Source organism: Gekko japonicus, unplaced genomic scaffold, assembly GCF_001447785.1.
Source record: "Gekko japonicus isolate JY-2015 unplaced genomic scaffold, Gekko_japonicus_V1.1 scaffold651, whole genome shotgun sequence".
NCBI classification, from domain to species: Eukaryota; Metazoa; Chordata; class Lepidosauria; order Squamata; family Gekkonidae; genus Gekko; species Gekko japonicus.
In genome coordinates, this window is record NW_015161970.1 from 421,208 (window position 1) to 436,044 (window position 14,837).

A 14,837-nucleotide genomic window follows, 5' to 3' on the forward strand; every position below is an offset into this window, starting at 1 on the left:
GGAGCGGCAGACGTACTAGGGTTGTTGCAACATGCTCTTATTACACAGAGAAATAAATGGCTTATGAATGGGTGATTTACAAATGACAAACTGTATTGTGTGAAATCATGGATTATGAATATATATGTTTGACCTCTCCCCAGTTTAAGAATTCAAATTTGAAATCAAATTACATCACTGATACCAATGTTTATTAGACCACATTCTTCAAATTTGGATTTTTATATTGCAGATTTATAAAATTTGTAAGAATTTACACTCAGCTGCAAGAATCCTGTGGAGTACCTGAAGGGTTTCTTTGAAACCTCAGAAGGATCTTTAATTTCCATGTGACTGCTGTTCCAGGACTGGATGCACTGGTAGCCACCAAGTTAATGGAGGGAGGGGAGAGATAGTACTGCTGGTTCCAGCTGATGAACATTTTTTGGGTTGCTGGGCATGCAATATTTACTGCAACAGCCACCGACAGTACACTGTCTGCTACTGTGCAGCCTCTGCACCCAATGGATATCAAGTATCAATCCCATATCCCCAAATTTAAGGCTTGAAGTATACTACACAGGAATCAAGCCTTGGTACCACCAGGAGGGAACTATAGGATAAGGGAACTATAGGATATAGGACTTCAGCCAGATGCACCAAGAAGCCTCTTGTCTTGAATTGCAGTAGATCAGCATAGGCCACGGAATACTACCTACAGTAAAAGCTTCCAAGGCAGACAGATGTCTCTGGATTTGCTGTGGCAATGAATGGGGAATGGAGAATCATTGCTGTATGGAAGCCGCCTTGCTCTCTGGAGTGAACAATGGGGGGGGGGGATGTCTCAGATTGGCGCTGTTCTCTCCAGAGTTCAGGAGCAAATTTCTGACCGTGACCCATGTGTGCTTGCTGAGTGGGCACCTCCAAGTTTGCTTTCTTGTTTTGGCCATTTTAGATATCTGCACATTCATGTGCAATGACAATCACAATCCTCACAATGAAATGAGAGAGGAACTGTAATAAGGAAAGTGACCCAGGTGTTGGGAGCAGGTAGAGCATGTCTAACGTCAAGTGAAATAGCCTTTTTTCTAGACATTTCAGGTGTCCCCAAATATTCTTGCAGAGCCCTTGAAAGCAGCTCAAATTCTGTGCAAGCCTCAATTCACATGGGATATGAACTTCTGAAAATAGGGCTAGAGGAAAAGGATATTTCCAAACGTCATTGGAAAGCAACCTCTTCTTTTGTTAGAACTTGTGAAATTCTGACCAGAGAAGAAAGACTGCAATATAATCCCATTTGTGGCATTTATGTGAAATTAATGTGCAGACAATGATTCCAGCAAGATCAGATGTATACTAATTATTTAAAAGGCATTTTATACATTGTTTGTAATCCACCTTTCTCACTGAGACTCAAGGTGGATAACATCATTGAAAATCAACAACAATGTGATTTAATATACACAACAAACAATGCAATCAAACAGTATAATGCATACAACAAACCATGCAATCAGAACTGCCTAAAATTTCCCCAGACATTAAAAGTACAAGACTACTCCCTTTATAAAAAGAAATGCCCTTCTGAAAAATTCTCTTTTTATATATTCTGCAGAATAATAAAAGTGTCCATTGCCGAGTCTTATAAAGGATGAATGTTTTGGAAGGCAGTAAATAACTAGATACCAACCCACTTTAATCCCAATTCATAGAGCTACATGACTGATCAAAGGTACTGTAATAGGAATCACCCTTCCCTTAAGTTGAGTTATATCTTGATTTCACAGGCTGCTTTACTGGGTAAAGTTAAGCTGTGCAAGTCTGCAGTCATAGCTTGTTTACAGAGGTTCTTACTTTAGAATATAAGATGGAAGGAAGCAACAAGTGCCACTGATTGAACTCTGTAGCTATTATTATTTGATTCCATCACCAACTGGTGTCAATTTATATTAATTAAAGTTTAGGGGCAGCTGCTGCTGCAGAATCCATTGTTTCTTCTGCGTAGAGTGTACTGGAGAGTCAATACTGGTTTTGTAACATCTGTTAAGTTACAAATAGGGAAGTTGAGCTTGGGAAGCAAACAAAAACAATACTAGCCTTTAAAGCACCCCTCTCAGGTAATAACATGCCCTGGACACAATGACCCATACAAGCCAGCTTCCAAAAACTGAGACTTCAACTTCTTTGCTGTCTGCATTCCAGTCTCCTTGGCTGTTTCATTCCAGCTCCTATCCAAGAGCTGCGGTGGCTCAAGTGGTTAAGACGCTGAACTGCAGGCTCTGGAAGGTCAGTAGTTCCCGGGTTGCCGCATGACGGAGTGAGCTTCCCGTCTCTAGTTCCAGCTCCTGCCAACCTAGCAGTTTGAAAGCAAGAAATTGCAAGTAGATAAATAGGTACCGCTTCGGTGGGAAGGTAACAGCATTCCGTGCACCTTGGTGTTTAGTCATGCCGGCCACATGACCCCGGAAACGTCTTCGGACAGCGCTGGGCTTTGAAACGGAGACGAGCACCACAACCCTAGAGTCGGATTCGACTGGCTTTCGAGCAAGGGAAACCTTTACCTTACCTTAAAATATTATTGTGACAATAAAATGGGGGGGGGGGAGACAAGAAACTCTTGGAAAAAACAAAAACACAAAATCCATAATCCCTGTATCTTTTCTTGTGCTTACTAGGGTCTCTATACTTGCAGTGATTTCAAGAAGCTTGCTAAGTAATAAAAGGAAGCTGTCATTATATTAACAGCTATAAAATGCATAATTTGAATGTGCAACTTTGATATGTACACTTGGTGCACCTTGGTGTTTAGTCATGCCGGCCACATGACCACAGAAATGTCTTCGGACAGTGCTGGCTCTTCGGCTTTGAAATGGAGATGAGCACTGCAACCCTAGATTTGGATTCGACTGGCTTTCGAGCAAGGGAACCTTTACTTTTACCTTACCCAAGCAATTGGGTATATACATGTGTGTGTGTGTGTGTGTGTGTGAATGTAAGGGAAAGCGGTGTGATCTAGCCCAATCTCGTCAAATATTGGATGCTAAGCAGGATTGGTGCTTGGAAGGGAGACCACCAAGCAAGACCCTACAGAGGAAGGCAACAGCAAACCACCTTGCTTCTCACTGACCTTGAAAGCCTCTTGCTGGGGTTGTCATAAGGCAGTTGAGACTTGATGGCACTTTACGCACACACATAGGCCATCTTTATACTCTTCATATTAAATAGCAGGTCATCTTCATATCTGAAGAGAATGTGTGTAGTTTTAATTTAGCAGATACTGGTGGAACTCATCAGACAGACCGTGTAGGCGTCTAATGCAAATGTTAATTCAGCTTTTGAATCATCGCTCGTTTTTTTAAAACTTGTCGCCTGCTGGGCTGACACCCAGCTGTGATGCCCTTTACTGCCTACATCATGTTACTGATATTTTCTTTCCTAGTTGAAATTATGCTAATGAGTCTGACTCACTGCATGAGTGCACAGTGCAACCTGAATTCAGAAGCCCGAATCTAAGGACCACCTGATGTCTAAACCTGGTTTTGGCTTTGACTCACCGTGAGTCACTCCGTCTCCCCGGTGTAACCTTCTCGGAATAATGCTTGTAGCATTTATTCTGCTCCACAGGGCAGTTGAGAAAAATAGCTCATCACTATATTTGTGTTTAATGTGCTTCTGGGCTCAGTGTGTTTATGGGGGAAGTCTGCAGGATTGAACTGGGGAAGATGTGGTATCGACAGTGCAACCCTAAACAAAGTTACCCCCTTCTAAATCAGTGGGGATGGAAGAGTGTAACTCTGCTTAATATTGTACTATTAGTTCCTTGAGGCCCACAGAGACCAATGGGAGCGTAACATTTCTCCTTCGTAAGTCTGGTCGGCTTGACAGAGCACACAGTCAGCTGATTCTCATCCAAAGATGCTGATTACTCTTACATAAAAATGCTGCTTATGTAAGAGCATTTTTACAAGGGTCATCTGCCAGCATCTGTGGGCTACTGTGGATTCCACATTGACTGTGTAAGCCATGAAAATATATTAATAAAACGAGACTCAGTTAAACCATGGTGCCTGCTTGAAATAAATCTAGCGAGAGAAAACAGTAATATGAATCTCACAAGAGGTGGGAATCCAGCTGGCCCAGCCTGGGAGTCCATACCTGCCTCCCCCACCCCCCCAGATGAATCTGGGCACTGCCTTGACAGTGCTGGGTCCCACACCTGAGGCTAGTGGTGTGGGCATATGGGTCCCCCTGGCACCATGTCCCAGGTCATGCAACGGACCGTCATCCCAGAGAAGTGTACCTGGGAGTGCTGCCTATGATGAGGGGGAAGGATTCTGGCAGCTCTATGCTGGGTTCTTAGCTCACTCCTTTGCCAGGGTGCCCAGACCTTTAGGCAGGGGACAGGGCACAACTGGGGGTTGGGTTGCCTGGCAGTTGCCCCACTGTTCCCCACTGATCAGCTGGCCAAGCAACCATGAGACTCTTTGCCTTTCAGGATTGAGACCCTGTGCAGCAGCGGCAGCAGCAGCGTATAGAGCAGTTGATGAACACTCCCTCACAGCATTGGTAGGTGTCATGCACCTAAGGGGGAATTCCCTGGCAAATGGTGCCTCCCCCCCCAGGTGGAAATACAGACACTGCTGGAGCCCTAAATGTATGGTTTTGGCTTACATAGTGTCTGTGCTGTTTACCATTGCTGCATGTTTCTGCTTAGCATCTGTGCAGGTTCCTGTGATCCAACAGGGAGGCCAGGGAGCATGCCTGGTGCTGCTCAGTTTCTGGTTCCAGCTCAGCTCCTGGAGCATCTGCTCTTAGGCAGCTTTCCAACCAGCAAGTCCACCTCACCCCCATAGAGTGTGCTAGGGACAGCTCAGCCTGTCTCCTCATGGCTCCTGTGAGCAGCTTGTCAAGACAATGTGCCAAACTGGACAGAGGGATATGGCAACCCTATTCATTGGACCTCTTCCGGGCTTTTTTTGTAGAAAAAGCCCAGCAGGAACTCATTAGCATATTAGGCCACATCCAACAGCAAACTTATTAGCATATTAGGCCACACCCTTATGCCTTCCCTTGGCTTGCCCGGGCAAGCCAGCCCTTGCAGGGGAGGGGAGGCAGTTTAAACTGCCTTCCATTGGCTTGCCCAGGCGCCCCACGGCTGCGGGGAGCCCAGACAAGCCGGCCCTTGAACAGGCTGGGGAAGGCACGGGGAGACATTTAAATGCCTCACCGATCCTTCCAGGGCCCCCCCCCCTCAGAGGGGCCCGGGGGGGGGGGGTCGCTCTCCAGGCCTTCCCTCTGTAGCCACGCACACAGAGGTTTTGGCAGTAGTGGGCATGGCCAACTCTGAAGACAGACGGAACTCCGTTCCTGTGTGTTCCTGCCCAAAAATATCCCTGGACCTCTTTGTGATTTGCTGTTCAATAAAGTCAGGGTGTTCTACGACTCTGTCCTTGTCTTTTGTTTGTGAGCAGATGCAACAAGCTCCAGGCCCCTCCCCACCACATCTGTGACTTCCCCTTAGGGCTACCCCTTTAGACATCCAAAAGGGTGGGCACTAATTCAGGGATGCCCATGCAAGGATCACTGTTGTTGATCTTTCTGGAGCTGCTGGACTTCTGCTCTGTTCATCCACAAAGGATATGACCCCACATATTGGTCCCTAGCCCCTTCCCCCACACACACTTTGCTGACTGCTGTGTGCGGCTCAGCGGGGAATGGGTTGGTGGGTGGTTCAAGAGTGTGTGTGGCTGCTTTAGCTTGGGGGGTCTCTAGGTCCCACCACCCCACAACACTGCTGGCATCTGGTAAGCCATGAAGCACTATGGTGCAGGCACAGGAGACCCAGGGTGTGGAATGGGTGCAGCATAGAGGAGTTACGGAATGGTATCCCTGGCAAAACGATGGATCTCCAGAGTGGCCCATCAGCTGGGCCATTCTGTTTCCCCTTTTGTGGTGTTTGGGGACTCCAAGACTTTTGCTTGCCTCTCATCTGTCTCCATGTGGGGATTGAACCAGGAGTCCTGGCTATGCTATCCAAGTGCTTTTCCACTGAGCCATGCCTGTCTGTGCAAGGGTCTCTGCCTGGCCCATGCTGCTGGTGGTGATGTCAGTGCTGCAGTGGAGAGCCTAATGTCTGATGGCATGCCTCCTGTGAATGTACCCTCTAGGATGCTGGTCTTGGGTGTGGGGGATGTGGGTTCTCACCTGGCCGGTCTTTTTGTGTTTGTTACTTTTTCGGGGAAGGGTGTGTGAGGACCCCTTCTCAGGTAAAGCCCAAACCTTTCCCGACAGGTAAGAAAGAATGGCACCAATAGCAGGGTTTAAAAATGAAATACGAGGAAAGATTTATTCTTAACGAAAGGCAGGGAAATGGGAAAAGGTTTTATAATAGCAAACAGTTGGCAACGAACAAATGAAGTTATACAACCAATAAACTAGGGTTCCCCTGATTAGGCTCTGAATACCAACTAGCCCTTGTGTGCGTGGATGTCTCTTGTTTAACCTGGGTCTGACCTTTTACTCTGACACAACCCTTCAGTGGAGTCTGCTCTGCCCCTCTCTCTGGGACATCCTGCCACTGTCTCCCAGACTGAGTGTTTTCTCTCTGAAGGCAGCCACTCAAAAGGCCCCCTCCTCCATTAGATTCACTCTCTCCCCAAAAAGAACACCTCCAACCACCCTTCCAACTGTCAGCTCTCCTTCCCCCCCCAGCCCCCTGATGGATGCTTCCGTTGTCCTGGAGGCGACTCACCAATCAGAGTGAGCCTCTGCTACTACCTCCCCTCAGAGTGGTTTTTCATAGTTCATCACAGGGTGCATGTGCCTTGGAGCAGGGATGTCTGCATGTGGGCATTACTTTTGCTAGGAAGAGGGTGGGTATTTCCTCCCTATGTTTGGGGGTGCATGCTCAGGCCACATAACTCCGTTGGGCTTGCACGGTTGCTGGGTCTTCCCTCCCTGTCCACTGGCTCTCTAGGATGATGGTATCCAGGGACAGCGGCTGGGTCAGCAGGTGGTGATTAGCTGAACCTGTGTGAGCCACTCACGAGAATCATTGGCTGCTGTTGTCTGATTGGTGGACGTTGCCACGGTTGTTTGAACTCTGGTGTGCTTGCTATACCGTCTGTGCCTTATAGATGGCCGTGTGGTCTTAGTTGCCCCTGTAGAAGGCACAAAAGGAATGAAATAGTGCAGCCCTCAGGAAGGCGCTGCCATTTATTAGTGGGAACCAGTTGCATTAAAATCTATCAGCATCCCTTTTGCAAATTAAAAAAAAACCAATGCCTTGTTGAACAAATCCTGGTAGCATTTGTAGTAGTTCGACTGGCTTTCGAGCAAGGAATACCTTTTCCTTTACCATTTACTAATCTGCATCTGCCATTTACTTTTGCCTGTCTTTTTTGCCTAACCCATTTACTTTTGCCTACACAAAATTTTCTGCTTTAGCTAGTTCAGGGTCTACTTTATAAAACGTGCCACAGAAGTACAGGCAGAAATGCTTTCTTAACGAAGTCAGGGAGATCAAAGTAAACAACTCCATCAATGTAGTAGACGCAAAGTATGGGGGAAAAAAATTCTACCATGGATGCCAACAACCCAGACACGTCAGTCAACGTGTTGGCAATAAAATATGTCAACAAGAAGAGAGGCCTGTTATTTGAAGGTTATGCCAGGTTTCGGTTTAAGATTTGGAGTAAGCACTGATTGACATACTTTCATTGATTAAAACAGACCGGAGAGGAATTTCCATTTTTATTCCTTACTGCTATCAACAAGTAATTTTAAAAGAAACATGCTGAAACAAATGTATGAAATAATTACCTAAGCAAACAGCTTTGAGTGCTTTTAAGAGATTCTAAATCTCGCCTCAGAAGGGCAAGTACAAAGATTCAAATACAGCTTTTCAGTGTGAGATTTCTCCTCAGTACTACAGAAATAGGCTTCTGCTCTTCCCTCCAAAATGGCTCCTTATAGCCAAACTTTCCCTTTCAGACTATATGCTAGAGTCACAAATTTGGGGGACAGGAGGTATTTATGTCAGTTTGTTACAGCAATTTTTGAAAACAGAGTACTGTGGATTAAAATTAGTACAACAGCAATTCACAAAGCTCAGCTTAGTCAAAGAGCTATGTCAGTTTGTTACAGCAATTTGTTAGTTTGTTACAGCATTTGTAAAAACCAGAGTATTGTGGATTAAATTTAGCAGATTTATTATGGCATGAACATTTGTAGATAAGAGTCCCATTAATCAAACGCATGAAATGTTTCCTGAGCTGAGTTTCTGTATACACAAGTTGGGAATTTGTGAGGCTCTACACTGCTCTAAGGACCGCCCCTGCAAACAAAAATGTGCTGAGTCAATAACTCATGTCCGTCTGCATTGTCACCTGTATGTGGATCTAAGGCATATATATTTACATTCTACTTTAAGCAGCATGGTGGATTGCCCCGATGCACTTAAGGTACACAGACTTCTAAATGATTTCTGTTCTGACATCACTGAGAAGGTTTCTCCAATCTGCTTTGAAGCTGTGCCAAAGGACCCCAGAGACATAGTCTTTTCATAGGTGTGTTTTAACCCACTCTTAAATTGTACAGTCTAGAGACATAGTATTTTTAATAGGTGTGTTTTCAATCTGCTCTAACGACCAATTCATAACCACTTTTTAGTGTTTTGGAGAATTATGCTAGTGTTCCAGATTTTGTTGCCAGTACTGTGATAACAATGCTTTGGCCTACACAGTTCACCATGGCCTGTGAAACTCCAAACTTGGCACACTTCAGCACACATTCTCTCCAAGGCACTTGTATGAATTTTTGAACAAATGTGAGACTTGTGACTGAATGGCTTATCATTAAATCAACATGGTTTTTAAAATTGAATTTTGAAACACATTGGTTTTTTGGTTGAACCTTCCCCCGTGTGGTTTATAGCAATTACAAAAAAAGACACAAGACACTCCCACAAAATTTAAAATTACTATTTGAAACCACAACCAGAAGCTGTGTCTCAACATAAATCTTTAAAACCTTTTTGAATCAATGTAGACTTTGTAGCCTTCTGTGGCTCTGAGGCCGTAACAGTGATTGTAAAATGACATATAAACCTTGTAGAATCTTAATCTAGAAGGGAGGTTTGTTTCAGGAGAAGTACTCCCTAAGATATTCATGACATAGATCATTTAAAGGTTAACGTTAGAACCTTAAATTAAGTGCAGGGCAGCTTCTTCAAAATAGGCATTGCATGTTTGTGTCAGCTTGTTCCTTTAAAAAGACAGACTGCTGTATTCTACAACAGGTGCCATTTAGAACACTCTGCAAGAACCACCCTACTTAGGAGGCACTGCAGTAGTCAACCCTTTGTCCTTAGAAATGTGTCTGGACTTAATTTCATCTTCTTAGTCTGCATTCAAATCTACTGCTACCAGCAGGTACTGCTCTGTAACTGACAGGGTGATTTCCCACAAGCGCTGCTCCGCGCTCACTCCTCCCTTTTGCCCCGATGGTACGTGTCAATTTCACACAAGCTGCTGCATGCCCACATTTTGCCCCGCAGCTTCGTGCGATTTTCCCCGCGTCTACTCAATCCTCAAAAAACAGGACTGAGTAGACGCGGGGAAAATCGCATGAAGCTGCGGGGCAAAATGCGGTCGCGCAGCAGCTTGTGTCAAACTGAGACGTACCATCGTCCTAAAGAGAAGAGTGAGCGCGGAGCAGCGCTTGTGGGAAATCACCCACAGTGTGGCTCCCAAATCCATTGAGAATAAGAAAAAGAATTGTGGAAATCTCTTCCAGCATCTTGGCACTTCATGTAAATATTAGTGCAATGACAACAGTTGAACTCTTTGAAACCACCATTACGTTCATTAAATAGAACAGAAAAACAGTGGGTTAATGTTTCTGGTAAAGACAGATAAGTAGAATCTAGGTGCCTTGCCAACTACACAAGATGCAGAATTTCAGCTGGTGATACTTCTATTATCACATCCTCCAAGCCACACCCAGGGATTGATTTTTTCTGATAAAAGAGCTGCAGTATATTTTTGAAAAATCCACCTAAAACAAAGGGGTTACTGCTCCAGCAGATGAAAAATCTTAAGACGAGAGAAAGGATCTTTATTCTTGGAAACTCAGCATCCATGTGGGCAATAAAAGCTCAATGTTCAGTTGTTTAAATAGTGTGGTATAAGTCCCATCTACCCCCTCCCCCATTTCAGGCTTTGCTTGAGACTGGCTGGTTACAAAGAGATGACTTTTATGCTTGTGCTTTCTTTTAACTCTGGCTGACACAGGTAATGAAAGGGAATCCTCCAAACTTTTTGCTGATACTAGACTGCTTTAAATTAGGAGCATATACTATCTCAACAAATTATTCACCAATAAAAACAATCATAGGATCTGAGTGAGGACAGGGAAAGAGTATTTCACCAGGACTAGGAAAACAGGCAGGAACAGGCCAGACTCAAGTGTATATATTTGGATACACACAGAAGCTCACAAGACTCTCCCTACACTTTCTTGCTGGACCTGGTGTGGCCCCTGGGCTCTGCTGCTCTCTGCTTGTGCAGAGCTGCTTCAAGTGAACCAGCTGTGACTTCCCCCTGCTGCTCTTGGCAGCTTGCCTGAAGCATGTCCTGCTGAGGCTTCCCCCTCACCAGTTTTGGTGGTTCATCTGGTGCTGCCCTGGGTGTGTGAGCCAGCAGAGGGTCCTCCCCACTCTCGGCGGCTCACCTGGTGGGCCCAATGAGTCTTCCTTCCACCCCCACTCTTTGTGGCTTCCCCAGAGCTGCTCCAGGCAGGACCGCTGAGGTTTCCTCCTGCCCCTCTGCTCTTGGTGGCTTGTCTGGAGCTGCTCTGGGTAGGCCCACCAAGGGTCCCTCCTGCCGCTTTTGGTGGCTTGCCAGGTGTGATTCCAGGCAGGCTGCGCCTGGTGGTAGCTCCTGAGAAGCTAGGCCTGGTAGTGGCTCCCCAGTTCTACCACTGCCACGAAGAGTGAGATAGGTAAAATTTTATTTTGGGGTGATTGTGATAGGTTTTATTGGGGATAGGTTTTATTGGGGGGGCTTTAAACCTATCCCCAATAAAACCTATCACAATCACCCCAAAATGTTTGCAGAAACATCAGTTCAGTGCAAGTGTGACCCTGATGCATGGATATAAGTATCCACGGGCGGGGGGCACACATGGAAGAGATCTATCTCTCTGTTTTTCTATCTACACATATATTAAAAAATAAAATTAAAAACCCCTCTCCAATGGGGACCCTCTTCTGACCCTCTTTAGGTCAGCCAGTTCTACATGAGTCTGGCTTCTGCCTCAAGGATGGCAAGGCCCACAAGCACATTAATCTTGTCAATAGCTCTGAGAACCTTCACAATCCAAGCTCTCACAGCAGCCTCAACAGAGTATGTGTTTGGAATCCTAAAACTCCTCAGAACATTTTGGAATCCACAAGGAGCAATAAGCTTCTGTGTATGGATCATTTTAACTGTCTCTCCCCTCCCTTTGCAGGCTGTTGGCCTGCTTGTGCACAATCCAGTTGCTGATCTTCCCAAATAAGTGTGGGTTACTTTCAGAGACTTATTTCTTAGGAAATACTCAGCATTCATATTTTTCTCTTTTTAAACTGTAAGTTATTCAAACTGCACAAAGCTTAGTGTGGTCAATGAAGGACAAATACCTCAGAGGCAAAGACTGCTCTCCCTTTAACCATTAGGTGGCTGTAAGAAGGAAAGAATTTATGGTGAGAAAACCCTGGCAAAAGCCCTCCCACTACCTGTGGAACTACACTGAAACATGCTTGTTGATGCACAAATGGATGTCAATTGCAGTTTTAGAAAAATCAGTGTTCCACACTCATGAATAGATTAAAGTGGTAAAACAAAACAGATGGCATAAATAGAAGATAAAGTTATATAGAAACCAGGAAAAATACCCACATGCAAACAAATCAGCACCTGCCTGAGTCTGACAAAGAAATTAGACACAATGAGGCATGTTACCTGGGCTCTTGATTGCGTCAGTCATGTTTAGACGGTGTGGAGAAAAAGTAACTACCAGAAAGCGAGCAAACTGGGCGAGGCCAGGACCATGTGTGGTCTCTTTGTAGCTGGTTGTTTTCACAGGAGAGATCACATTCTACTAAGAATACAAGGGCGAAAATTAAAAGTATGGAAGTGAAGGGAATACTGTTCTTTTTTATATTCAAGTTGAAATCAGCTTGAAATAAATATACCAAAATAAAGGAAGCAGCAGTGGAAAAAATAAAGATGGGGTAAAAGGTTCCCTTGCTCGAAAGCCAGTCGAATCCGACTCTAGGGTTACGGTGCTCATCTCCGTTTCAAAGCCGAAGAGCCAGCGCTGTCCAAAGACGTTTCCGTGGTCATGTGGCCGGCATAACTAAACACCAAGGCGCACGGAACGCTGTTACCTTCCCACCGAAGTGGTACCTATTTATCTACTTGCAATTTCTTGCTTTCGAACTGCTAGGTTGGCAGGAGCTGCAACTAGAGACAGGAGCTCACTCCGTTATGCGGCACTTGCTTCTTGAACTGCTGAACTACTGACCTCCCACAGCCTGCAGTTCAGCGTCTTAACCACTTGAGCCACTGCAGCTCCTTAAAGATGGGGTAGCCATGGCCAAAACCTTAACTTCTTTACTACTGGAATTCAGCATTCAAATTAAGGTAATTAGCAGAGCAATCCTCTGTGTGTGTGTGCGTGCATGAATCGGAAAAAGGACCTGACTGATCCCTACACCAGCATAACTCGGAGTTACACCAGCATAAGGATGGTTGATGCTGGCACAGGGCACAAGTGGTGCTGCACCACTGAGTCCCAGTGATGCAGGAGTGCTGCAGCCACACACTGGCAGAACAGTACAAACCCTGCTGCTGCTGCCGTAGATGTGGGCATTTGAGGGGTTGTAGCGGCAGGTAGGTATGCGTGGGAATTTATTGTGGGAAGGCTCCCCCAGCAGACACAAAGTTGTGCCAGCAAAAATGGCATTACAGCCCATTGACAGCCATGGTACCTTCAAATTCACTCCCCACCCCACAGCTGTGGCCATGCCCATGAGACCCCAAGGAGCTTAGGATACCAACTAAGTGTGCATCCAATCAGCACACTCCTCCATTCTGGCCATGCCCCCCCCGGGACCCAGTCATGCCCCCCACCTTACAAATGGCTCCAGGAGTTCACCCCTGAGTTCCAGAGGATCCTTTGCTAGGATCCCAAGAGGCAGCCATGTATGAACAGGTAAACAATGCTACCAGTCCCCTACCCCCATACCCCCCTGGGCCTACCATGGTGGCACCAAGCCACACTGAACATTCTGAATCTGGCAGCTGTGGGGGCGAGCAACAAGTCTCTGGATGCACACAGATGCTGCACACAAGATGGTTAGGTGCATCAGGGCCCACCTGAGGCACCTGCCAGGGGAGGGGCCCCACTATGATGGCTGTGGACTAGACTATTCGCCTAGCCAGTTGGCAACACCCCCTGGCCAAAACAGGTCCTTCCCTTGGCGCCGGCGGGTAAACGAGGGACCGGAGGGGAATGTCGCGCGCCGGTGCGATCACACCACTGGCGTCTGGAGGCAGCCCGTGGCAAACGTTTCCTAGTACCTTGGAGGTACTAGTTTTTTAATGCGCATCGTTGGCAGGAAGCCACGGGTTAGCCATGGGAGCACTACCTTCCCAGATGTTGCAGTGTGATTGCATCCGGAAAATCCGCCTATCATCCGTCTCTTTAGCACGGCAAATGCTCCGTGTGAACGGGGCCTTTGTATGTTAAAAAAACACCCCCCCACACACACACTGATTAGGTCTGAATATGCTCCAGGAGATATGGAATGCTGAAAGTGAGGAAAAAGGGGAGGGCAGAAGGAGACCAGCCTGTTCAAACTCCTGAGAAGTGGATAAGATTTGGAGTTTCCAAATTGTTTTCCACTCCCATGATTCCTCACAGACCTTTCTTCCATTTGTTGAACTATTAGTGAAGTAGATTCCGGTGGGTAGCCATATTGGTCTGAAGCAATAGAACAAAATCTGAGTCCAGTGGCACCTTTAAGATCAATAAAGTTCAATTCTGGGTATAAGATTTCATGTGCATGCACACAAAAGCTTATACCCAGAATTAAACTTTGTTGGTTTTAAAGGTGCCACTGGACTCAGACATTGTTCTATTAGTGGAGTAGTCAAGGATTTGCAGTTCCAATCAGAATGCGAGCCCCAACCCCCACCAAGCTTGCGCTGGTGGGGGAGGGCTGATTTGCCTCCTCGAGAGGCAGAAAGAAGAAGACACTGATAGGGGGCGGAGCCAGCCTATTTAGGCCTGGCTCCTGCCCCCTACCTCACAGTCCTTTCGGCTTTGGCCCAGCCACTTCACTCTTTCTGGGGTTACTTGTACTTGCTCTCTGCTCTTCCTCAGTAGCATATTGGACACCTTCCGACCTGAGGGGCTCATCTTCCGGTGTCATATCTTTTAGCCTTTTGATACTGTCCATGGGGTTTTCTTGGCAAAAGTACTGGAGTGGGTTGCCATTTCCTTCTCCAGGGGGATCACGCTTGGTCTGAGTTCTCTGCTGTGGCCTGTCCGTCTTGGGTGGCCCTTCACGGCATAGCCCACAGCTTCATTGAACTAGGCAAGCCCCCTCGCCATGACAAGGCAGTGATCCATGAGGGGGATCCTTGGTACAAAAACAAAATTCCTTGTATGTAGAACACTGACATAAAATTATTTGGATGGCTTAATTTGAATCGTTTCAGCTTCCATCTACAGTCTGAAGTTGCACAGGCTTACTCTCCCGGTAAGACCTCAATTTTTATACATCCCGATTGCTTGTTCATAAAAGCATT